A 12,683-nucleotide genomic window follows, 5' to 3' on the forward strand; every position below is an offset into this window, starting at 1 on the left:
TCCCCACCCCTGCAACCTTGATAACCCCTGGCAACTACTCATTCCCTTTGCATCTCTTTCAGTTTTTCCTCCTGAAAATGTTGTATAACTAGAATCATACATTATGTATGGAGTAATAATAATGCATTGACGTAATCATACACCAGTTTGCCTTCTGTGATTGACTTTTTTACTCAGCATGACATCCTTGATATCCAGCTACACTATCACATGTATGAACGGTCTTTTCCTTTTAATCACTACAGACTGTTCTCAACTTATGTTGGATCAACTTAGCATTAAAAAATATTACGACCACACTTGCTGCATGTGGCAGTTCCCGGGCCAGGGATTGAATCTGAGCTTCAACTGAGGCAATATTGGATTCTTTTACCCACTGTGCCAGGCCAGGAATCAAACCTGCACCTCCACAGTGATCCGAACCACTGCAGTGGGTCTTAGCCCACTGCATCAAGGTGGGAGCTCCCAACTTAAAACGTTTGACTTTACATTGGCGAGAGAGCCACATGCCTTCAGGAAACCATGTTTCAGTGTTTGAAATGTGATCTTTTGCAGAGCTAGCAGCAAGGGGGTAAGATACTCCCTGATGATGCTGGGTAGCAACAGCCAGCTGACCCCAACCAGCCTCAGGATAATAAGGGCAAACAACTTGTGCACTTACAATCATTCGGTGCAGACACAGCCATTTCGATTTTCACTTTCAGTACCATACTCAAGAAATTCCATGAGATTTTTAACACTTTGTTTATTTATTCATTTAATTGAATGATTTTTATTTTTTCCATGGTAGCTGGTTTACTGTGTTCTGTTGATTTTCTACTGTACAGCAAGGTGACCCAGTCACCCATACATGTATACATTCCTTTTTCTCACATTATCACACTCAATCATATGTGACTATATATAGTTCCCAGTACTATACAGCAGGATCTTATTGCTTATCCATTCCAAAGGCAACAGTTTGTATCTATTAACCCCAATTTCCCAGTCCATCCCATTCCCTTCCCCTCCCCCTTGGCAACCACAGGTCTGTTCTCCATGTCCATGATTTTCTTTTCAACATTTTATTTTAAAATTGACTTTGTGTTAGATGATTTTGCCCAACTGTAGGCAGCAGGTTAGGTATAGTAAGCACATTTTTGACTCAGGATATTTTCAACCTAAAATGGTTTATTGTGGTATAAGCCTCCTGCAAGTTGAGAAAGGTGGATAAGCAATATCTCATTGTGAGGATATACTCCTGCATATTTATCTATTCACCCAATAAAGAACACTTGACTGGTTTCTAGTTTGGGGCCATTGCAAATATAGGTGCCATAAATTTTTATGTACAGACTTTTGTGTGAACATAAGTTTTTCATTTCTGAAGCATAAATTCCAAGAGTGTGATTGCTGGACTATAACATAAGTGACTATTTAAGTTTATGTGAAACTGCTGAATGAGTTCCTAGAATGACTATACCATTCATCCATTAGCAATGTATGAGAGATTCATTTCTCTGCATCCTTGTCAGAACTTGGTGTTGTCTGTATTTTTTATTTTAGACCTTATAAGTAATGTGAGGTGTCTTGTGGCTATAATTTGTATTTCCCTAATGGCTAATGATATTGAACCTCTGTTTATATGCTTATTTCCTAACCACATAGCCCTTTGGTGAACTGCATGAATTTTTTTGTCCAGTTTTCAGTTGCATTTTTCCTTTTCTTCCTGCTGAGTTGAGAGAGTCCATTGTGTTATGAATATCAGTCTTTTGATGAAAATATATTTTGCAAATATTTCCTGCCATTCTGAGGTTTGTCTTTTTCATTCTCTTAGTAGTGTCTTTCCCACAGTAAACATTTTTAATTTTGATAAAATGTAAATTATTTACTTTTTTACGGTTTGTGCCTTTGGTGTCATGTCAGAAATGTTGTTTTCTTTTCTTTTTTTTTGGTCTTTTTCTGGCTGCACCCATGATATATGGAGGTTCCCAGGCTAGGGGTTGAATTGGAGCTACAGCCGCTGGCCTACACCACAGCCACTACAGCCACAGCAACGCAGGATATGAGCCAAGTCTGCGACCTACACCACAGCTCACAGCAACGCCCAGATCCTTAACTCACTGAGCAAGGCCAGGAATCAAACCTGCATCCTCATGAATGCTAGTCAGATTTGTTTCCACTGAGCCACGACAGGAACTCCAAAAATCTTTTTTTCTAACCCTAGTTCATAAAGATATTCTCTTATTTTTTTTCTAAAACATTTATAGTTCTATATTTTACACTTGAATGTGTGGTCCATTTTGAGACTGTCCTCAAACATTTTGTATAAGGGATGGGATTTAGGCCAATTTTCAATTATTCCCCAAGAATATGTAATTGTCCCAACATCATAAACTAAGACTATATTACCTCCCTTGAACTGTCTTTGCACCTTTGTCAAAAAAAATCAGTTTTCCCAATTTATGTGGGTCTACTTCTGTACACTTACTCAGTGGCTTGAACTTATTAAGTGTATTCATTCTTTTATTACCCTTTCAACATTGTAAAGCCTGTAGAATGGTTTTCTTTTTGATTCCTTATATTTATGGTTGGGTTTCTTTTTCTTTTTTCCCTTCATAATTCTACCCAAGAATATTCTAATTTTATTAATCATTTTAACAAAACTAGTTTTTTATTTCATGGTTATCTCTAGGTTTTTTTTTTTTTTTGCATTTCACTGATTAAACATTTTATTATTTCCTTCTTTCGGCTATGTTGGGTTTAATTTACTTTTGTTTTTCTATCATCTTTTGCTGAAAGACCAGATAATTATTTTTCAAACTTTTTTCTTTAGCAGTATAAGTATTTGAAAAGATAAATTTCCTTTTATATACTATGTTAACTGCATCTCATACATATTTATACTTATATATTTTCACTATACTTTCTTTTTTCTTTTTTTTTTTTTTTTGCTTTTTTAGGGCCACACTCGCGGCATATGGAGGTTCCCAGGCTAGGGGTCTAATCGGAGCTACAGCTTCTGGCCTATGCCACAGCCACAGCAACGCCAGATCCTTCACCCACTGAGCGAGGCCAGGGATCAAACCTTCAACCTCATGGTTCCCAGTCAGATTCGTTTCTGCTGAGACCTGATGAGAACTCCCTCACTATATTTTCTTTCAAAATATTTTCTAATAGCCATTGTAATTGCTTATTAAACCTAAGGTTATTTTAAAATTTAGTGCATAAATTTCAAATATTTGGAAGTTTCTAGAGACTTTGTTTTGTGTTTGATTTTCTATAGCAATTGCATTCTGATGAAAGAATAAATTTTGCATTATTTCAGTTTTCTTAAATAGATTGTGTGTGTGTTTGTGTGTATGTGTGACTATTTCATCTACACAGCAGGGTTTGGCTGGAGCCTCAGCTGCAGGTTTGGGTACAGGCTGCAGGTGCCTGCACTGTGCACTTGCTGCACAGAAGTAGGTGGCTGAGTCTCCAGGCTGGGAAGCCTTGATGTGCAAGGACACATGTTTGGCACTTTGACTGGGGGAAACTCTCAATCTTCCATCTTCCTTTTCATTTACACCTGACCTCATGGAGATCAATAATGCAGGTCCTTTGCCAGGATGTTGCTGGTACCATGGGAAGTAGTTGAAGGCACTGTTCTCATAAGTACAGTTCAGAATTGAAATGTCTCCTTCCTGGACTGTCAAAGGTTGAGAGCTCTGTTTCACCTGCTGCTGGTTCCTTTTTTCCTTCTGTTGGCCGCTCACCCCTGTTTAAAGAGATAAAATATCATCAGGTCCCCACATTGATATTTCCTTTTTAAAGTTTCTACTTGCATGAATTTTTCTTATTCTTTCCAATTGATGATATATTCTAAGGGTTCGTCTCTACAACTCACAGCCTAGTTGAAGCCACAGAACCAAAAATGATGCTCCCAGAATCTTGTCCATTGTTCCTGGCACCAAGGCTCAGTGACAGCTCAGGTGATCGTCTAGTCTTCTCAGCCAGCTTGAACTCTGACTTTAAGTTCACATCTGCTATAATTCTTTCAACAGGCCCCACCCTCTCACAAGTCATTTCACCTAAAGCTATTTTTCACAAAGCAAGCACTTCCCCATATGCCCTAACAAAGAATTGCTGAAAATCGTTTTCATAGAAAATCAGGGAGTTCCCGTTGTGGAGCTTCGGAAACAATCGACTAGGAACCATGAGGTTGCAGGTTCAATGCCTGGCCTCGCTCAGTGGGTTAAGGATCTGGTGTTGCTATGAGCTGTGGTGTAAGTCCGTCTCAGATCTGGTGTTGCTGTGGCTGTGGTGTAGGCCGGCAGCTGTAGCTCCGATTAGACCCCTAGCCTGGGAACCACCATATGCTGCAGGTGCAGCCCTAAAAAAGACAAAAAGACCAAAAAAAAAAAAAAAAAAAAAAAAAAAAAAAAAAAAAAAAAAGAAAGAGCGAGAGAAAGGAAAATCAGAAACTCCCTCCTTACATGTTAATAAAGAGCAATCTAGAATTTCTCTCCCACTACCACCTCTTCCTTTTCCTGACACCTCCGAGAATGTTAAAAATCATATATCAAGACCTCTTGATGTGCTAATAGGCATAATATTTTATAATGAGGAAGAAAATGACTCCCATGATGTCACAAGTTTAGCATATAAAGGGGCATTTCTTTTATATTGCAAATACTAATCTAAAGTCTATTGAAGACACAAAAGGGGCATGATATACCATTATAAGCTAAGGTCATGAGTCAGAACAGAGAAAATATATACTGCTTTTGTCCTCATGGAACTCAAATTTTAACACAAATTTTCAGATGTGCTCACATTTTACATGACCCTAAGAAATGATAGATGATAATTAAACCAATTTCAAATTACATCTCTTCTAAAATATAACCAGGCAAGTGAAATATTTCTATGAATATATATGGGAAAATACATTGAAAAGTACTGTAATTATCTGCTGTGGAGGAGCTCTGATCTCCAAATGGATGAGAGAAACTAGAAAAATTCTGCAGACTTCAGAAGACATCAGACCATGACCATTCAGAAATGCAACATTTTTGGGAGTTCTCATCCTTAGTTTGAACAAGCATTTAACATTGTCTTCACACCTTATCTTCGTACATAAAACACAAAAATATTAAGAATCCATTTACCTTTGGATGTCAACACAGCAGGGTATAGAGACAGAAATTGAGAGTAAATTCCAAAGCAGCCCTAAAAACAGTGCAGATCTGCATTATAAATAATAGAAGTTAAAAGAAATAAGGAGCCCATTTTTTTTTAAAGCACAGAGAACATTTTTGTAGTCTCTGTATTTGATGTCATCTCAGATTCTATCAAAGAAAACATCATCACAGTCCAGTAGGAAACAATGACAAGTGTTCCCATTCCTTAGTCTAACCCCATTCTATCCCAGCATAGATTCTAAGGGGATTTTTAAAATTTTTGTTGAATTGTTTATGTGTTTTCTTTTTTATTTATTTTTTTATTAATGTACACCTTCAATATATATCTACTAATGCTACTAAGTGCCTACTGAAATGTCCACCCTGGGGTCTCATTAATGAAAGAGATATAGTTCCACTCTTTGGTCAGTCGAGTCTCAGTATTCAAGTACGTCAGATAAAACCTGCTAAAGAGAAAGGTGCATCTATATCACGTGCCGAAAAATAATAATCATGAATTCTGCTTCTGGGCCCAATCAGAGAAATAGTTCTGATGGAGGACATGCTTGAACTGGGACTTAAACCTACCAGATTTCCCAGTAAAGACTGGGGTCAGGGAATTCCAGACACAGGTTAACTCAGTTCGGTTGGAAGCCCGACTGTGTCTGGGTGAAAACATTATAAATTTATATCATAGAGGCTAATGTGCCCCTGATCTTGAAGGACAACACATATTATTCATAGAATTGTTGATTTCCAAAGCCATATTTTTCAAACTGTTAGACTAGAATAACACAGATACTATTTAGTCACATGAATGGATAGGTAGCTAGATAGACACCTACATGCATCTAAGAATGATAGATGTAAATTGAAGCAAAGTAGGAGATAATAAGTTAACAGATTTTAAAAGGATCCTTTCTGGCTACTTAAAGAATATGTACGTGTTGGAGGTTGGGGTGGGGGGGGGGGGACAAGAGTTAATCTTTGAAGCAGCATTGCCCCTCTGTGGCCGTATGGAGACATTACTTTGAACAATTTTACACAGCTTCTTTAAAGTTCTGTTCAACAACACTCAGTCAGAGCCCTGAGACATGTGAGAGAGTCTTCTCAGGCCAGTGATTTCTTCAGACCGAAGATTTGCCTTTGCCAGGGTCTCCTATGAAAGCTTCGCTGCTCCCTACTGAGGTATGTTTTAGTTGGATCTGGATGCCTTGATTGGGAACCTGGACTTAACAGGCTAAAACAGGGCTCCTGAAATATTTACAAGTAGGGCCTCATCTGCCCTAGGGTCCCTTCAAGGACAGGAATGTGTCCTCGGGCTGAGTCACTGCACGGGGCTGTCTTTCATCCCATAAGATCAACATCAAATCAAGGAGAGCCCTTCACACTAAAGAGAACATGTATTTAAATAGATTCTAAATCAGACAATTGTTAGATGGATTTGGTTCACGGGCCATATTTTGTTGCTTCCTGATGTAGAATATCCTTTAAAGTGATTATTGGTCATTCATATGTGTTTTTAAAAGGACCTAATCAAATACTTTGCCCTTTTTTAAGCTGGAAAACTTGTCTTTTTTAATTGAAAATTTTAAAATAAATAGCATATTTTTGATGCGGTAAACATTCTCACTATCAGGTGGACACAATCACCCTAAAATAACACAAAACCGCTTTGAAAAAGCTGACTTTGGAACCAGTGAATTAGAAGAATACAGAATTAGAAGAAAACATCACTATTCTGATGGGACTGACCTGCAAAGAGAAATTTATTTCCCTGTAATCATTAATGATGATTTTGTATGTTCCCATATCACATCAAATACTTTGCTAATACTGAGTTTCAAACAAGTACAGATGCCATTGATATTAGGTTGTGAGTGTAGAAGAAAAATAATTTTAAAAGTTACCAAAGTCCTAATATCCCATAAGAAAATATACACTGACAGCTGTCAAAGGATGAGCCCTCTACCCAATATACGAGATAAAAAGATAAAGCTGAAATTTCCTTGCAATAGATAAGCAAGTCAGACAATCCTTGCTAAGCACCACAAATGGCTGATTTAGATAGGATTTGGGAGAAACATAGAATTCAGGGTTTGGCAAGCTTTCAGAGGTATAATGTGTTGACATCATCTGTAGAAGCATGGTCACTACAGTGAATCTGTTGTTGATTGGTTGGCACGTAGGGGTGTGTCCATTGGAGTGAGTCCTCCCTTCATTAGCGACTTTCAGAAGCCAGGAGCTGACACTGATTGGTTAGTTTGTAAAAACCTGTTCTCCGGGATGAGCTGTTGATCACCTGAACAGGTATAAAATGTAATCTGTGATTGCTTTTTACCATGGTTAGGGAAAAACACAGTGTTGCAGAAGATACTTTCAAAAATTATCCAGATATTTCCCATACTTGATTTTCGTCTGCAAAGTGTTTTGGCCGGTGGAGATGTGATTTTTGGTTTGCCTACTGATAAACATGTGTCTATCTGATTTTTCTGTCTCTGGATTATTTGTTGAATCCATCATCGAGACTATGATTGTACAGGAATATTTAAGACCCCAACAGAACCATGCAATAAACAAGTAAACTAAAAGTATTCTAAAATGACACTTTGCAATCATGAACCAAGATTTCCCAGCCCTGGTTAAGAAAGCAAGTCCAAATGATTTTCTGAGTCTATTTTGAATAACTAGACTCCTTCTATCTATCATCTATCTATCTATCTATCTATCTATCTATCTATCTATCATCCATCTATTTTTGCTTAAATTGTTTGAACTCCTTTGCAGTATTAATGCAGAGTCAATGTGAATTATTAGTAATGGCAAGATTCCTCTGAAAGGTGTAAATAAATTATGAGATTATTATAATACACACAAGCATTTTGTTTAAGGAATTTTCACTGTGCGTGTGTGTGTGTGTGTGTGTTTGTGTGTGTGTGTGTGTGCGCGCGCGCGTGGGTGCCTACAGAGCTTTGGCTGTATTATTTAATCTGTCAGCTAATATGAGGAAAACTTTTTCAATGACCACTTCAAGTTGTCTAATGATTAATTATAAATAGTTTCATTACTCTGAGGAGTATTTCTTGAGGAAAATTTCCATCCGCTTAGACTCTTTGTAAGGAAAAATAGTGCATGTGGAATGTTTGGGAGTCATGTCCTTGGAATGGCCTAATAGTCCTATTAACTAATTAAACAAATAACCCTAGTTCTGGATTGGCAGTGAAGAAACTGATTTCCGCTTAGGAAATCGTATCCAGTAGCTGTAAGTATACCGTCTCTGGGTATTCCTTTGAGAAATAATTGCTGTTGTATATTACATGTTTTTCAATGTAAAGATTTTTTTCACTTAGGAATTGCCTGCAAAGAGTATCATATTGACAATGCTAGTGTAACATACATTTGACCATTTTCCAAATTGGTTATAATAACATTATATTTAGAGGAATGAATAAATTGAGTATTATCTCCAATAAAGGCAATAATTAGGAAAATTACTACTAATAATAAGAGGAACTGGATAGACTATGTCAGAGTTATAATCTTAAATTAGAAAATATATGAATAAACAAGAGTATGCAAAAGAAAATGAGTCATGAAGAAATCTTACATTCCAGTGGTCCTGGGCAGAAGCTATGTATTTTGTGTAGTATCTAAATCCATCTTGTCCTGGGGTTTTGAGTTAGCAACTTCTGAGAACAATCTGATTGTGGAAATTCTCTACAGAAGCTCAGCTGAGGATGCCTAATGGGTCTCACTTTCCAGTAGTGTTGAAAATCCATTTTACTCTTTCAGAGTACTAGGAATAAAGATAAAGAGATTTTTGAGAAAAGTTTAAAGCATTCTTATTTCCAAATAATTGGTCATATTAAAGTCCCTATATACCATTGGGTTTAAATGAGAAGATAGAAAATACAAAAGCTAATTTTTTTTCTGCCATCGTGAGTGCTGTGATTTGCAACAGGGACTCTTTCAACTCACACACAAAAATAAACCTAACATTACTCGTAATATACCTAATACATAGAGAGAAGCAATTTTATAAAATCCATCTAGGAAGAGCGGCTGATTTGGGTTGTCAAATATGTAAGAACTCATTAAGACCCCCAAATGTAGATTACTATTTAGGAGAAAGTAGGAAAACGACCCTGAAGAACTGATTACACTGCTTAATTATGGACTGATAGTGCTTTATGTAGCTCAACAGATATTTCTAAACTAATAATTATTATCTAAGAGCCGTTTTATAATCCAGGTTTTATCTTATTTAATCTTAGAAAGGGATTCCAAACTTTTCCTGTATAAAATTAGGTGATTGAATAAAATGGTATATTAAACTATTAGTTCTACATTTTTTAACTTGGTAGCTACAGTGGCCAAAAACAGCCTTCAAAATATAATCTATTAATTCTAACCTGTCTGAACCATGATCTACTGAGAGAGAGACTCCATTCTTATTCAGTAGGTATTGGTGTCACTGTAATTTGAAATTGTCAACTTCAGAAAATTAACTGTTTATTTTTTATTTTTATTTTTTATTTATTTATTTTTGCTTTCTAGGGCCACATGTATGACATGTGGAAGCTCCCAGGCTAAGCGTCAAATGGGAGCTGTAGCTGCAAGCCTGCAACACATCCACAGCCACGTAAGATCTGAGCTTTGCCTGCAAACTACACCACAGCTCATGGCAACACTGGATCCCTGATCCACTGAGCGAGGCCAGGGATTGAACCCACATCCTCATGGATACGAGTCAGATTCATCTCCACTGCACCACAATGGGAACTCCCAGAAAATTATCTGTTTAAATGGTCTCCATATTCTTTAATATATATCCAGAAACCTTTTTTTTGATAGTGTCTAATTCTTGGTGTTAACTGTACATACTCAGTTATTACAAGGATAAAAAAATATTTTAACATGCCAACTTAAACCAAATAAGTTAAATCTATAAATAAACACATAGATGATAAACAGATAAACAGAGATAGATAGATAGATAGATAGATAGATAGATAGATAGATAGATAGATAGATAATAGACAGGTGTGGGCCCTCCGATATCCGTCACTATTTCATTGCCTGTTTTTTCCATAGAGTTAGTGCCCTCCAAAGTATTTTATTTATTTGTACAGAATATTACCTGTTTCCCCCACTATAGGTTATTGGGATGTAAAATCACCACAGTCAAATATTTTTGCCTTCTTAGTGCTAATATATTTCTGGAACTAATATAATGATTCAAAAATTCTAGCCTCTTAATATATATTTGTAAAATAGTGATGAACAGAGTCAAGGGTATGGGTAGAATCATCCAGAATTGTAACCTTTTAATTGTATTAGAATCTGCTTTAATAGAAAAGGGTTTCAGTTAGTATGATGCAAACTCCTTTTTATTTCAAGTTCTCATTAAATTGAAAGCTAATCACAGCTTTCTTTCTTTTAATATGTTGTCTTAGACTTCTTTCCCAGTAGAAACTTATGAAAATCATTGTTCCTAGAGTTAGTCCTAAACTGTATGCAAGCGATGAGAGGAAAGGAGAGACGTAAAGGATGAGAGAAGAGCATGAATGATCTGTGAGCATCCACCTCATCTAGCAGAGGACAGCTTAACGCACCATCCCACATAGTCCTAGGCTTGATGGGTTTGAATGAGAAATTAAGCTGCCCGATAGATGGGATGAACTAACTGGGTAGTCCTACCAAGCCCTTGAAATAAGGGCTGCACAAGGGCAGAAGGGATGGTCTGCCTTTCCACAAGTCCTCTGGGGATAGAGTCACTCTTTGTAGCCCAGGACTGCAGCTGAAAATGCAGCCTCTGTACACCGACACCAATTAGGTCTAGGAGACAGAGCTTTGAGGAAGAGAAAGAACAGCTTTATTGCTTTGCCAGGCAAAGGAGGACACAGTAGACTAATGCCTCAAAGCTATGTTCTGCCTCGATAGGGGATAGCAAGGGGTTTTATAGGTTTAGCTCAGAAAACAGGGTTATTGATTACGGTGTCTATATTATTCTTCATCTGTAGATCATTTCAGAGTCATCAAATCCGGCATCAGTAGGTTCAGTGATGGTTCCTGGTTGTCTTTGGTGCTGGTGTTCCTTGACCTTCTCTCTGGAATGACAATTGCTTAGAGGGAAGGGGTGTTAGGAAGTGTTTCAATTACAAAAGAAACCACGAGGTGCAATGTAACTCTAACTGGAATGTAACCATTAGTAATAAGTTAGTGGGCCAAGGCAGGGTATAACATGATGGAGACTGTTTTTTTGTTTGTTTGTTTGGGTTTTTTTTTTTTTTTTTTTTGGTCTTTTTGTCTTTTTAGGGTCACACCCATGGCATATGGAAGTTTCCAGGCTAGGGGTCTAATCGGAGCTGTAGCCACCAATGTATACCACAGCCACAGCAATGCAGGATCCAAGTCAAGTCTGAGACCTAGGCCACAGCTCACAGCAACAGTGGATCCTTAACCCACTGAATGAGGCCAGGAACAGAACCTGTGTCCTCATGGATGCTAGTCAGGTTCACTAACCACTGAGCCACGACAGGAACTTCGATGGAGATTGTTTTAACTAGTGTTTAGCTGTAACAATATTTCCTAATCACTAAGTCTTGAGCCAGCCTTTTGAGACTGAGGGGAAACCTGGGAGGTTAAAGGAAAGACCTTTTATTTCAAAACACAAGATTTAGGGTCTGGCACCTGGTTTCAGGACCACTCCGCATTAGCAGAGCTTTTCTAAGATTCTCAGCCTCTTCACGCACTTCCTCATTCTGGCACATTTTCTCTTCATCCCTGCTTTATTGCAGCCAAACAAAAAGTACTGTCAGCCAGAGCAGTCATGCATTCTTTCCCAAACGTCTCTTCTTCTAGGCTCTGCTCATCACATATTTGAGGCTGTGACACCAAGTCATAAATTAGGATAGGTGATCGTGGATACAAAACTAACATTCAGGTTGCTCCAAATCCTTCTGATGAGACTTGGAGTCTAAAAAAAGTAAGTTTTAACTTATAAATCTGTACAGATTTGAGACACATGCCTAGTCTGTCACTTCCTTCACGCGCAACAGTAACACAGATGTCCCTCGTCCTGATGTCATTAAAATCACATCACCATGTCTCCTGATTTCATCTGAGAGAGAATAAAACAACCCATAGCCTCTGGATGGTGAATATGATTCTGGAACATGAGCGAATAAGAAAAGCAATATCTAGCAATATCAATATCTCCTACCAAAGAGTAGGAGAATTGAAGGAAAGCTCAGGATGAGAAGTTGGGTCAGGAGGGAACCCTGGAGATGAGAGTAAAAAAATGTCCTTTTGGAATTCCCATTGTGGTGCAGTGGAAACAAATCCAACTAGTATTCATGAGGATGTGGGTTTGATCCTTGGCTACGATCCGTGGATTGGGGATTCACATTGCCATGAGCTGTGGTATAGGTTTCAGTCGTGGCTTGGATCCTGCGTTGCTGTGGCTGTGGCGTAGGTCAGCAGCTGCAGCTCTGATTTGACCCTTGGCCTGGGAACCTCCATATGCCACAGGTGCAG

General features: G+C 37.9%; 1 pseudogene; it reads right to left on the reverse strand.

The window, feature by feature from the left end:
- On the reverse strand, positions 3,226-4,176 carry LOC110261604 (annotated as a pseudogene).

The sequence above is a fragment of the Sus scrofa genome, chromosome 7 (genome assembly GCF_000003025.6).
Source record: "Sus scrofa isolate TJ Tabasco breed Duroc chromosome 7, Sscrofa11.1, whole genome shotgun sequence".
NCBI lineage: Eukaryota > Metazoa > Chordata > Mammalia > Artiodactyla > Suidae > Sus > Sus scrofa.